This window comes from Corvus brachyrhynchos, unplaced genomic scaffold (assembly GCF_000691975.1).
Source record: "Corvus brachyrhynchos isolate BGI_N302 unplaced genomic scaffold, ASM69197v1 scaffold31, whole genome shotgun sequence".
Lineage (NCBI taxonomy): Eukaryota > Metazoa > Chordata > Aves > Passeriformes > Corvidae > Corvus > Corvus brachyrhynchos.
Window position 1 is genome coordinate 2,249,215 of NW_008236196.1, and position 14,506 is coordinate 2,263,720.

The following is a 14,506-nucleotide window of genomic DNA, read 5'->3' on the forward strand; positions in this document are numbered from 1 at the left end:
GGGGGCCCTTTCCCCTCCCCCCCCCCCCCCAGGATGAAACATTATAATAGCATCTGCAAATGGATCTGGATCTATCAGTATTTCCATTATAAATCAGAGGCTTAGAGCTTAGCCATGAATATTCCTCCCAGAATGAAATGCAATGCGGCCACTTGTATCAAAACAACACTGAAGGTTTTTTTCAGACCACCTAAGCATTCCCACACTCACTTCCCCTTCCTTCCAGGGGAATAATTTTGAAGACAAAACAGTCTAACATCAAGCGTATGTCCAAAAACCTCTGTATGGAAAAAAACCCCCACTTCTTGCTGTTTCTGGGTGCTGAGGTTCAATGCAGTTTTGGAGATCCTTACAAGAACAGTGCCTAGGCCTGGAAGAAAAGCCTTGAAATAAGAGACTTGGTGGACATCAAGGAAGCTGTGGTTGTGAACACAGCCCTCCTGCCTCGCTGACCCACAGACCCCCAAAGCCTGGGAGGGTGCAGTAGGGAAGTGATGTATCTGCTTCCTGTATTTGCTATCAGCTCCTGCCATGACCCCGTCTGGCCACCCTTTGGCCTGGATTTGGGCACCCAAACACTCTCCTGGCAAGAGCTGCCTCTCCTGGAGAGTATGGGGGGAAAGCAGGGTGTGGGGAGGCTGTACTCCCTAATCGGAGGTGTCAGGCTGTTGTCAGGGGGGAGCCAAGTACCTCTGCCCAGCCAGGGTGTGCAGATACCACTCAGCACAGATGGCCAGGGGGATCTGCCCAATTACCAAATTAAGCCTTCAAAACACAATGTGACTCCTAGCATTTTGGAAAGAACCTTCCGGGACCCTGGACTTCAGTGCCTGTACCTCCACATGCACAGCCAGACCAGGGATGGCTGCTTTCAGTCATCTTGGGATGGATGCATTTGGGGCTGCTTCATTCTCTCGGGAAGCAACAATTCTGCTCAGTCAGGGGATTTGCAGGGACCAGCATCCCAGAGAAGTGGTTGGGATGGGGTTGGAGGGATCAGGGGAGCTTGTTGGCACCCTATCAGAGTGTGCATATGGTAATACAGGTGACAGTGCCTGGGGAACAGGGCATTTCCCCTCCCTACGACTGGGCCCTCTCGATAATGCCAGATACTGGGCAATGCTGGGTCACAGCTGTCCGTGCTGATTCCCAACATGACCCTGTTTCCCTGCTGAGTGCTTCTAAGCAAGCTCTGAGCAGCCAGCCAGGCACTGGGGACAATGCACAGCAAAACCTCTCCTAATTACAACAGGACCCACAGGCAGAAGTTCCAGTACTGATAATGACAAAATAAAATTCAAGTAAAAAACCCAGTAACACTTTTTCAAAAGGGTATTTCTATTTTTCTCTTTGCTATTCGCAATGTAAAATACCAGTGCACAAAATTTTATGCCTATGAATATATCCTGAAGGAGTCATGTCAGTGACATGCAGTGTTACATGAAATCCAGCTAAACATAACACAACATTCAAGGCAGCAGTGTTTCTGGTGTCCCTTGATTCCATTTTTAAACCTCTCTTTTCTGTACTTAGGAAAAAGGATTCTTTCCTTTCCATATTACCCTGCAGTCTATGGACAGTCTCTGTACATGATTTACAGCAGTCTTGTGAAGTCTCTTGCAAGATTCATCTTTTCACAATCCTTTGTAACAATCTTTTACAATCTTATGTTCTTGCAGTCTTTCTTAAATGGATCAAGGCAGAATGTAAAAAAGTTAACAACAAAATTGTTACAGATTCTCTTTTGCAAGTTATTTGGGGAAGGGAAGCGATTCACCTTTAAAATGAGTGATGCTCCCAGTCTGGTGGAAGGCTTAAGCATCTGTGCAGTTCAAAGTATGGGAGGAAGCTACCTGCATTTAATGAAATTACTTGCCTTTTAAATTAAAGTGCTTAATAAGTTTCAAATGTCAGGTTTCATTTTTACATGTAGGTCTTGCCCTTGTCTAAAGTTAATTTCTATTTTAGGCGGTTAAAAGCATACATTGCAGATCAAAATAATAACCAAATAATCAGTTAGTCTCCTTAATGGGAACCTCTCCCCTCTCTTGCATGAGTAGTAATAGAATTCTTAAGGAAATCACACACTAGCATTAAAAATACAAGCTAATATTATCTCCAAGAAAGACTCCAACATGACCAAAGACAGAGGGTCCAAAAAACAGAGCGTGTTAAGTGCTGAAAAACAGGACTGGTGAATATTTGCTTAAATGCCATTTGGATTCTCATTCCATGCTGTGTCTTCTGGATATTTCCTTAACGAAGTGAGCGTTGACTATTGTTGGAGTGGTTGGTTGCTCTTTGTAATGTCCTTATTCACATGAAACCCACAAATGTTTATGAGTTTGTGGTATTTCCTTGTTTACTGTTCTCTTTGACAAGTTTCACCTATCCAGAGAGAAACAGACAAGGTACTATGTGGTTTAGGTGATCAGCTCAATACTATGAGGGCTGAGTGGCAAATAGGAGACTGTCAAACCAAACAGCTCATAAATAAGGCACAAGATGAAAATCATGAGTCTAAACCACGACAGCCAAAAGTAAAAATATACCAAAACCTTAATGAATATGCTCAGTGCAGTTCCAGCTGGTCCATCAATCATCCACCAACAGAAGTGCTACAACCATGGCAAATAATATTTAAACAATAGTATTACTGTTGCTAGCTCTGTTGGGCATGACTGCTGTCGCACAGAGGAGGGTCAGGCAGGCATCTCCGCCCTGGTTTAGAGCATGGCAGAGATGCTCCACAGAGCCACCTCTCCCGTCTCAGGTCTTTGCTACATAAGCAGGAAAGTAGAGGATTCAGTTATTGCTGTGGATGCAGGCACAGTGGTTGAGCAAGGCATCTTTATTGCTGTCTCACTGTCCAGTTTCTAGTGGGCCAAAGAGCACAGTACAAAAGCTGTCATCCCACTTGGCTCTCATTGCTCTCATTTTTGGCATCAGTAGCTGAGGCCAAGGGCTGAATGAGTACAGGGGATGAATCCTGCTTTGAAAGCTTGCAGATCAGGACTGAGGCATGTCTGCTTTCTTGCATGCTCCTATTCTCTAGGTAACGAAGGAAATTATGATCCTGTAGGGCTAAGAGGACTCTTCTAACAATTCTGGCATTCTTGCTAATGGTTTGAGAAAGTGGTCAGGTATACAAACTATGCTCCAGGAAAAGGAACTTCTGGAGCAGATTGGTCTATCTCCTTGATTTCTTGTCCACAGGTAGTTTTTTGTTTGGGAAGATTTGCAGCAAACCCATGTCAGGTATTTTATTCTTTCTTTAGTTTGATTTGCAAGCTGTGCTTTGCCGTGCTTTGAAATCATCCATACAGTATGTAAACCTCTCCTTACATTTATAGTTGGGCCTATCTTATTCATTTCCCTTCCATGGCATTTCACCTGCAAACTTAAGGCTCTTGCCATCTGCCAAGAAACATCCTCAACTCCTCACTGGGCAACAGCGCATGCACACATGAGCAGCAGCTGCTCCTTTATGTGCCTGGAACAAGCAAAGCTTGGAAAGTCGGGAGAGCCGTGTCATGCAGCCCGATGTATGCAGAACGGGGGTATTTGCTGCACAGCAAGCCAGCCATGTGCATGTTGGCCCTGCAAAATGGCAGAAGCCCTACGTGCCTCCTATGCCTGCCCACTTTACTCTGCCTTCCAGCTAGGGCAAGGCAGCCCAGCATGCATCAGGTCTCTGCTGTGCCCCTGGCCATCCTGCCTGAGGGAGGGAGGGAGGGAGGGAGGCAGGGGAGAAATCCTCTGCTCTGGCCCTGGTTCCTGAAGCAGAGGAGCCACCAGCCAAGAGCACAAGTAAAACAATTGAAATAAATCTTAAGGTTTCACTAGTTTGTTTGGGTTTTTTGTTGTTTTCTTTTTTCCCTTTCTACTGTGTAAGCTGTCTCTTGTTTTTGTTTTTCACAGGTTTGGCAAACATTTTGCTTTTACAGCTCAAGCTTTGCCCAGTCACAGAACTGCATATAGGCTTTGCTTAGCTTTTGTCTTGCATATTAAACAAGAATTAGGAAATAAAAGAGATATTATTAGGGTTTGGACTTTCTGATTTTGGAGTCAATAGGAGCTTTGTTCTTCACTTCTGGCAGAGGAGAAGGGAGAGCAGACTGCCTCCTGTTAACATTGTAACCCAGGAGTTTGCTCTTGAACCCCAAACCAGGTACGTGCCGCCCATCTGACCTCTTCCACAACCCTGCTTTCAGTCCCTAGCAAGAAAAACCTTTCTGTTAGGTTCCACAGAAGCAGGATAAGGTCCAGGATGCTTAAATCCTCAATACTTTCTGTTATTTCCTGACAATACCCAATTCATTGGTCCAAGATTTGAATACACATCTTCCTCGCACCATTTCACAAAAGGCTTGGACCCCAAGAATAGAAGAAACCACTGCAATACAACAAGGACATATAAATATGAATGTCAAACTGCCCTGTCAATGAAATGCTTTAAAATGCAGGGAGTGCCATGGTGCAGTGGGCCACAAAAACACAATGAAATGATAATGAGGACAAGCGGAGATGAAGACCACCCACCAGTAGTTTTATGACTGTGACTTGGAACGACAGTTCTCAGCGGGGCCATTGCGACTGGACGCCATTGTCATTTTTAGCACATGCTAAAGTAGCAATTGTGCACAGACATTTCAACTGTTGCCTCTGACAAACAGCAGCCAGACTATTTATGAACAACCCCCAACCCCATTCTTGTGTGTTTGGCTGTGTCTGTAGGTAGGAGAGAGTGGAAGACTGCTACTTTGTTCTGACAGGTTTTCCCATAGTCACTGTCTGCTACTCCTTGCATATGCTTAATTTTCTGCGGATTTACGCTGGCCCCTTCCTAGACAGCTCTCCAGCATTCATCTTCTTTACGCAAGCTTCTACCCCACTTATGCTGCAGTCTCCTTCATGCTGCATTGTGTTTACCCTCCTTTCCCAGACAAAAAACCAACATTCAGAATTAGGGTATCAGAGCAAACTTTTCTAGGGCGTGGTTGTGCACGTAAGACAAAACTTGGGTTTTGGAGGAATGAAGAAGATGAGGGAAAGACAAGGCATGAGTCTGTTCCTGATATGTTTGTTCACCCTGCCAGGGAGGTGCATGTGCTGGATCAGAGCACCTCCCAGGTGTCCTGGCGTAGGTTTCTGCCTCTCTATCCCCAAATGCTGCCACTCATTTTCTTGGCAACTCTCACCAACACCTCATCTCCAGTGCAGGGCACACGGGGTGCAAACAGGGTGCAGGAGAATTTTCTCCCACCCAGCTTCCATGCCAGAAACAGTTTGGCTCAAGATTTAGGTAAGCAACAAGTCTTCAAAACAATGATCCAAATGCAAATCTTTTCTGTTTTGTAACTCTGCTAGAAAATTACCAAATCACATTCAAGAAATGCAGCCTTTTAGGTTTGTTCACTGTTTCATAAATATCTGCAGATTACACAGCACTCTACCAGCCTGCCTTTAAATTTTATTGTATTAAGAAACTCATCTGAAAAACAGTTGATAACTAATATATTCTTAATCCGTCACTCTTCAGATCCTGTCATAAAACGTGTAACTGAGAGAAGCTGTTCACATTAGCATGCCACCATATCAGGTCATCACTCCCAAAGCTTTCATTATGGGATGTTGCTGAAAGGTGCCATCTTCACAGCCAAGATGTGCCTAATTTATCCATTAGGCGTTCCTTCAGTAGTCATTTAAAGTGAGCATGACTGGGTTTTTTTAACTGTCTATGCTTTACCAAGAAGACAGCTATAGCATGGCTCAGAAAATAAGCACTCATGTTATTCTCGATGGGCTGTGCAGAAAAAAAATGTTTAATTTGCATGTGCATGATGGTAGAGGAAGCTGACTCAGAACAAGCTGCTGGTGCTTCTGGATGGTCAGAATTAAGGGACTGCTGGAGCACTGAAAGGTCTCCAGCATGGGCCAGGGAACACTGCATGTGTGGATGTTGTTCTAAGTGTTGTATAACCCCTTAAAAAAATGGGGATTTATGTATTCATCCCTGAAGGAAGGGATTAAAAGAAAAGGAGCTAGAGAGGAAGAAGGAGGGGAAGAGTAATCCACAGCTTTATACAGAAATACACAGCTGAAGGTACAAGGAGACAAGGCACAGCATCCCCAGCTTATTAACAACTGTGGAGAACATTGCACATTCAGGTGTGCTTTTATCTTACCAGAGCTTTGGGAGGAGGCCTGAGACACCTCACTGAGACACACGTTAGGTAACCCACGAAGGCAATGGACAGATAGACTGGAGGGCAGCAATTTCATAAGACAGTTCAATAAGCCTTGGATAAGAGAGTCTCCTGGAGCTATCTATCACTTTGTGTCCATCTTGAAAAGCGGGGTCCATCACTGTCACAAAAGCACAGATATGGAGCAGACAGCCAACTTCCCTGGCTCAGAAAGCTTCCTATCAAAATCTTCATGAGATGGATAATCACAAAATACATAGTGGGAGTTGAGGGGAGCAAGAGTTCCTGGATCATATCATAGGCAGGTGGTGACCGTGGCTCTGCAGGACACGTGTGCTCTGGCTCTGTGACTCCTCTGCACAGCTTCTCTGCTGGGCCAGCAGCTCAGAGCTGGCAGCAGAGCTCTTGAGGCAGAGGACTGTCTGTGTAATCCAGACTTCTGCTTTTAGAAGTAAGAGAGCCAGAAAGGCCTGCACCATGGAGTTATAAAGAGTGACTGCATGCCCAACCCAATCCCATCCCCTTACGGAGCAGAGGGATCCCTGGACAGCAAATATTGTCTTCTGTCTGGGCACCTCATTCTTATCTCAGCTTTCCAATGCACAAGGTAGGAAGGCGGTGTCCAGTAATTCTCTGCCATGAATGAAATTCTGGTTTATAGATACTGGGTAGGAAACTCAGCCTTTCACTGCAACACAGCTGTGCAGCTAAAAAGCCACTGGATATACAATGGCTGTAGGAGTGATTGAGAATACTGCAGGAAACTGGAATTTTCCCTTGCTCTTGGTCCCTGAACTCACTCCTTGCACTACCCCATGACTTCTCTGAAATTTTAGTTTCATGAGTACTTTGGTTTGCAGTGGAAATCTAATGCAGGTAAATAGCAGTCATCTTTCCACACCTCATGGGATGTTTGATGTTGTGTAGAAACAAGGGTCACCTTACCGAAAGTTCAGCAGAAGAGGCTTGGCAATAGCACTGACATTCTTTGCCAGGCATGAATCCTCAGACTGATGTTTCCAGATCTCACAGCCTCTGCTTCCTTTTCAGCCTGGTTAGTTAAAAGCTTCTCTGTGGTGCTAGCCTAAGTGGGATCTCAGAAACTCTCAAATATGCATAGAGACACCCAGCAAGACCTCGTGGTGTGGGCTGTCAGCTTTCATCATTTGACAGATTTCCCAGTTGAGGCACGTGTTGGTGAAGTGGCATATCCAACAGTGCTCAGGAAAATTTTTGGTAGAACTGAGAAAGGAAGTCAGTAACTTCGGCTTGAAGTTCTCTGCCATAACCCTTACTCCTTCCCCTTCATCCCTGCTCCCTGAATGCCCATTCTTCTTAATACCTCAACACAGAGATTAAATAGGCCTTATGAAGAAGAGGACATGTGGTTGGAAAACACTGTATGTTTAAATTCAGCATAGCTGTGAGAACAGGCAACAAGAAATGGGATTACAAAGAGTCAAGCAAGTTCACACATGTTAGTTATGTCCAAAGAGAGTTGCTCTCCTTTGTTGCAGTGTGCTTCACTCATCTGTGCAGCTGTGCATCTGGCCTTTTGTTTCTCCACCTATTCTCATAGGTGACTGTTGTAGTGAGGAATGACAGAGCAGACAGGGGAGCTGACAGGCAGAAACCTCCCAGATTGGGTGAAGCATGGGACTCACATGAATAAGGCACTTGAAGCAAAGGAATCTGGAAAAGATACTCAGATATATACAAAACCATAAATACTATGAGCAACGCTATCATTATGTCAGTTTTGCTTTCCAGCAGACCTCTGTATGCATTCAGCCTCACACTGGACTCTCTAGCAAATCTCTCCTGTTTATTCTGTCTGTGTTCAGATACTGTAGTGGAGACTACACGGTCGCTCCGTTGAAGCACATGATCACCAGTGTATAGCTGGTCCCTCCTCTGGACTGTGCTGAGCTTCCCTGAGTCCAGCACAGCTTGTTCACTGTGCCAAACACAGACCAAGTCACCTAGAGCAGCATTTTTCAAACTCTGTGTCTGATTTTTAAATGGTGGGTTTGATACTTTGTAGGGGAGATTGAAGCCTGGCTGCCAAGAAGTGTTTATTCTTGTGTTCTTGCCTAATCATTGTCACAGATGATTCAGCAAGAGCAGAACTGCCACTCTGCCTGAAAAAAATCTGCTGGGTCTTGTTCCTGTTCATTTTGGAGTAGAAATGAACAAAAATACATAAAGAGCCATCCTTGTGTTCCCAGAGGATAATTTTCTGTATTTTGAGGGAGGAATATTGGGCTAAAATTAGAGAAACTGCACAGGTAGAAACATTATTAACATAATTAATGGCTTATGTAAACCAGGAAGAATGTTTTCTGGGAGATGTTTTGCTGTCTGCAAAAACCCAGAGACCTAACACTGTTTAGCCAATTTCCCCTGCCATGAGGAGGTCAACAGTCATGTACCTTCTGTGTTGGACACTGTCAAGCCTTGTTTACTGTCATAGAAGGTCCCAGGAGAAAGCTGGTGAGTTTTTGGCAGTTTGTGGCAGAGGAGAGAGCTACAGCTGCAGAGCAGTTGTTGTCATAACACCTATTCATCATTATCCCTCCCATCATGAATCACCTACTGATAACCAACCCCTCTTTGTTTACATTCATCACATCTAGAAAGCCGGCACTTGCTTCCAGGAACCACATCTCTACCTGGGAAATCTCTGGCTGCTTTTGTGCCAGTATTTCTCTCCCAAACCCAGAATATTCTCGAAATCTCCCTGCTGAGAGAACAGGGACAGCTTTTCAAATGTTTTGTTCACTTCCACTTAAAATTCAACCGGAGTATCTAAATTAGGAATGCTGCTATATTCCAGCTCAGAGAGCTGCAGTGCTCTGTTACAAAGAGGGGTTCCGTCTCCTCCTCATCATCCAGAACCCTGTCTTTCTGGATCGTCTGGTCCATTTGCCTAGGTGGAAAGCTCAGTAGGGGGCCCATGTTGTACCCTTCCTTCTGTGTCTGGTACAGCATGGAGCACCATGTCAGCGATGCACTAATACACAAGAATAATCAGCTCATCAAATCAGCTTCATTAGTTGGAGCTCGAGAGCACAGCTCTGCTGCCCAGCCCTGCAGACACGCAGCCTGCCTCACCACTCCATCTGCTGCAGCCGAGCAGGAGGGGTCTGCCCATTCGGCTGTTCACACAGAAGTGCAAAAGCCCGGGACACTGGGGGTACTTTCGAGCATGTGCCATGTTCCTGCCTGACACATGTCACCAGGGGACCACTGCTCCTCCCCTGTCTCTTGTATAGAAGACCAAATCCAAGTCCAGAGTGCCAGCAATGAAGCCGCTAGAGCGAGGTTTTAGGCCACTAACGATTTTCCCGGGTTTTGGGGGGAGGGGAGTGGAGTCTGGTCCAAGAGGTCTGCCTAACATCCCTCTCGCAACGCGGACTCCTGGAGGCCACCCCACGCTGCTGGTGGGTGGCTGTGCAGTGGGGACCCTCTCTGTGTGACGGGAGAGGCGAGAGGTGGCAGTGCAGAGGCTGCTGGAAGGTGGCTCATCACCGCAGCAGGCTCAGGGCTCTGCGGTCCCTGTATGCTGATAGCAGAGGAGCAGGACATCAGCAGGTCACGAGTTTCACAGATTTGTTCACTGCTTGGAATTTCTGAGTGAGAGTATTTATGGATAGCTCTGGAGTTATTTTTACGGGAATGGCTCTGTAACTAAGCACTTCAGAAAAAAATCAGGCCACCATGTAGATGAAAAGGCAGGTGGAGGGGGCTTCTCTTGAGTGTATCCAGCTTGGAAAGGGATGGGTGTAAGCCCCTAGCAGGCGCTTGCTATGAAAACCCCTAGGGCTGGTTATCTTCACAAATGCTCTTCCTCAAACAATGATGAATAATAAACACATGTGTAAATCTCTGGTATTGCCAAGGGCCTGTGCAGAAGTATCTGTTGCTTACACTGAAGTTCTCTCTCTCTTTCTTTCTGTGTATTTTTAGCATGGATGGAGATATAGTCTCAGAAAATGTAATGACATGTGACATGCAGGATTCATATGTATCTAGGCAGTATGGGAATGTACCATGTAGGAGGAGATGTAACATACTGCTTGGCTTCTAATACCCATTACTTAAGCACAATAAGGCGCCTTATGGAAGCAGATAAGGGGGCTCCCCATTGCGCCTAAGCATTAGAAGACATATGTTTATCCCATACCTGTATTCTCTCTTTGCTTTATATCATTACATTTAAGTTACTTCATGCAATATTGACTGACCATTTGTACTGGCTTGTCAAAAATGCTCTAGGCATTCACCTTTAGAAGATGGTCAGTTTTCACAAGAAAACAACTATCAGCTTGATTCCGCCTCTCCCATGCCATCAACAAATATCTGCTAATGAGTCCAGCCTGATACCAATGCAATGCTAAGGCAAATCATCTAATGTTCAAGAGAATTTCTCTGCTGATTTTAAGAGAGTCAAAAGGCAATGTTCTGTCCTGGAGTTACCTCTATAACTTTAACAAGATGAGACAGTGAAGTTTTGCCTTGTAAATGGTTCTAACAAAATGGGTTTTTTTCCAAAAAATAGCATGTTTAAGGAAGCATTTAATGTCCACAGTATCTCTGCCACTGAGAGGAAGTGTCTCAAACAGAAGGGATCAGCCTCTTCCCTCCCTTGTTTTCACATTGCAACCTAGTTTTAACAGGAGCTGTAGTCTGCAAATGGATACAGAAAAGGACTGCTAAAGGATCTTAATATCATAGTTCAAGCAGAACTGCCTATTTTCCTAACTAAGGTTTGAATTGCATTGTAAAGATAGACACTGGAACGGTTGACAGCTTTAACAAGAAAACTGTGACTGCAATCCTAGTGCAAACCATACATCTTGTGAGATCAAGTGGAATGCTCTGTACAGATGCCAAAAAGGAGCTGAATGTTTAAAGCCTGGGGTTTTTTTTATTAGTAGTTAATGGTGTATATTTAGCACTGAAAAGATCATTTGACAGCACATCAGTCTTGCCAGATACATGAGTAAAAGGAAACTCAAAAACCCCACATTTTTGTGGGGTCTTTTTCATCTGAAATTTTAGGAGGAAACAACCTACCGACTGCGAACTCAACCATAAGGAGGGGAAGCAAAATGCAAGCTAGGATGTTTCCTTGGTTATTTGCCTGTCCTTTTAAATGCTATATGTGACATTTTAAAGTTCAGGTGTTAAAAAAGGAATGATAGCTTCATGAAGGGTTTGTCAGTGAACTGCAGAGTTTAGAAGGCTGTTAAAAATATGAATATAAATGTCTCTGTGCATACACACTACAGGGACAGAATTTAATTTAGCTGGAGCTGGTGGTACCTGACACTTTCTGCTATGAGAGCCTGTTTTCAGTTTTCTATAACTTTGCCAAGTTTTAACCATTCAGTGTCTACATCACACTGAATATTTTGCATCTCTTGATTCCACCAGCAAGGTGATGAAAAGCTACCCAGTACTGCAGAATGGAGAAGGCAATCAGGGGATCTGGCCACACAGGAGAGGGAGTAAGTGACAGCAGGAGAAGCATGCACATGGACAAAGGAGGGGACAAAGTGAAATGGAAGGTAAATCAGATGGGGGCAGCCAGACATAAGAGAGAGTGATGGGATGGGGTTAAGGGCTAGGCCAGCAGGAGAGGCAGCCTGGGAGAAAAACACAGGAGAGGTTGAGGAATAAAAGACCCCCAAAGCAATCTGAGCAGTAAATCCTTGAATCATGCATTCATCTTCTTTAGGTTTTTGGGTTTTTTTTCTTTTTCCCCCAGGCTAAAGAAAATGATTTATGCAGCACCAAGCATAAGGGGGCCCCATTCTCCACTGGCTGGTAAGCACTGCTGTGAGGAACACAACGGCAGCAACAGCAAAGGCAGGAGAAGCCTGTTGTTTCAAAAGCCCTGGGAATGACTCACTGGTCAGACTGCTCCCAAGAAGAAGAGTTGCTTATTGCAACTGTTTGCTTTCTTTTCCTGTCGAGATTGCAGTTTTTATATTCATTTTCCAAGCACTAGGAAGAGGCTATGGGACTACAGAAGTAGGCAGAAAAGCTGAGAAGGGGAGAGCAAGTGCAGGGAGTTATGAACAAAGGCACACAGTGAGGAGGGAGACAAAGCACAGATGAGGATGAGAGCAAGTGAGGAGATGCAGAGAGGGGAAGAACCACCAGATGGGGGCCAAAAGGCAGAAAACAAAACCTCTCAGCATTTCTAACTCTCCCCCAATGTACATGTATGTTCCTTGTGCAAACACTTCTTCCCAGAGGTGCTTTATCTTCCAGGTACAGGGATGGATGCAGACTCAGTAGGAAGAACAGCTGGAGAAGTAGATGATTAGACATTGGTATGTCAAAAGGTGTTCTCTGGTACACCACACCAGTAGAAATGCTTGAGGAAAGTCCCAGCTCCTGTGTTCTCTCACTCTCTACCTGCTAGGTTTACAGCCTGATGTCCAGAAAGGCAGCACACATTTCCTTGTTCTCTGACCCTGGGACCAGAAGCCAGCCCCACCTGAGGCATGGTAAAAGTTTCCCATGTTGAGATCCACTGGCACATTACGTATCACATCATTTTTGTGGAGCTGTTTACATGAGGTCCCACTAACATGCACTCTCATTCTTGAAAAGCCTGTGCCTGTGTGTGTCCCTGATCCACAGATTAATGCTGAGATTATGCTTGTGGTAGCTGCTGTGTTGCACTGCTGCCGGGAGACAGCATGTAGGCAAGGAGGTGTCCCTCTTGCTCCACCTGCACATACCCATTGCAGGCATTTCTGTAAGGGAGGTTATTTTGGAAGTGCAAAGAATAGCACAATTCCAGTACAAATGTCTCCAGGAGATGTTGCTCTTCCCGCATCTCTTCCAAAGGGGAAAAAAAAAACCGGAAAAGGTAGAGGGAGACTTCCAGCCAGCCCCAGTAGCTTCTACAGATGAATTCTCTTAACAAATGAAGCCTTCTCATAGCATGAATTTTGCACATAGGGTGCAACAAGTTTTTGGGCATGTCCCTGTTCATAGCTACCTGGCAAGGAATTTGGGCAAAAAAGAGAAACATGTGAGAATGCTACACTGGATTTGCCAGTAAATGGATTATTTGGAGTTTTGGCTAATCACTTTCTGTGATGGATGTCACCCAGTCTTAATGGCATTGCCTCTGTGCATGCCACAATATAGAAAAAAAATTATTTTGTTGTATTTTTTCCTGTTTCACACACATCCCCTAAACGTTTGATGGGTCTTGGAATGTGAGGGTTTTCCAAATGGCTGCAGAAGCCCTTCTGATGCTAATTTATCCAAGTGAATATTTACTTCCTATCAACGTCACCATCCCCCTGATAGATGCAATCACCTGTGGCAGTTAGGCTGCTTTGCAGGACAGGACCCTAAGTGACGACTGAGAGGAGAACATAAGGATACATGAGTGGAGCGTGGCAAGGAGGCCAAGCCAAGCAGGGTGACTGCTGTGGTTTAAACACCCCCCAGTTGTAAAGCGGTTATGGCTTCTCCTGTTGTCTCACTCCTTCTTTTACGGACAGTCTGGTGACTACAACCAACACCACGGGAAGTAAATAAGGTCCAAAACACCAGCAGAGGGAATCAGTAGTTTTTATTCACTAAAGTATGTGTTGTTTAAAAAAAAAAAGAAAAAAAATTAAAAAGCAAGCTGTAGTCACACAGCTGTAGTCTGGTCTCCCACGTTTCAGCTGTTCCCTCTGTCCACAGGCAGAAGCAATGCGTCACTTTCTGAATTGTTTCTTTAAAGAAAAACAACAACCCAAATCAGTTAATCAACAGCAGCAGTGCTGCCGACTGGGAACGGTCGGCTCTGCTACAGCCAGGAAGCACAGCATGGCCCCTAGGAATGGCCGCAGGTAGGAGCTGCGAAGCTCGGGGCTCTACGGAGCACGCAGTGTCCCCTGCAGGCCCGGAGGGAGGGTCTGTCCTGCCCAGCCAGCACCCGGCGCAGGTCTGCTCTGCTGGATTCAGGAGAGGCGCAGAGCACGGCAGGTTCGAGCAGGCTGCGGGGCCCCGGCGCCACAGCCCGGCCACGGACAGGGCAGGAAAATGCTGCGTTCCCCGGCAAGACGCACAGGATTTCCTGCAGCGGGTCAAGAAAACATACCTTCCCATTGTCCCCGCCATGTCACGGGGAGTCCTTGTGCTCCGCTGGGGACAATGTCAACTCCTACCCTGGCAACCAAGGAAAACAAGGACGGTTGTTTGGCATTTTACGCGAAGCTGCCGCCCGCCTCCCTCACCAGACAGGCCTGGCACTGGCAGGGGCGGCCGGCCCCCCC

The 14,506-nt window shown here is 45.6% G+C and overlaps 1 long non-coding RNA gene across 1 annotated transcript; it reads right to left on the bottom strand.

Annotated features, from left to right (window-relative positions):
- Positions 1-13,796: 13,796 nt before the first annotated feature.
- On the bottom strand, positions 13,797-14,497 carry LOC108448092. The gene is made up of 2 exons (XR_001863880.1): positions 14,332-14,497; positions 13,797-13,963 (listed from the first exon to the last, which is right to left on the bottom strand). It is a non-coding gene; the product is annotated as an uncharacterized LOC108448092 (long non-coding RNA).
- Positions 14,498-14,506: the final 9 nt, after the last annotated feature.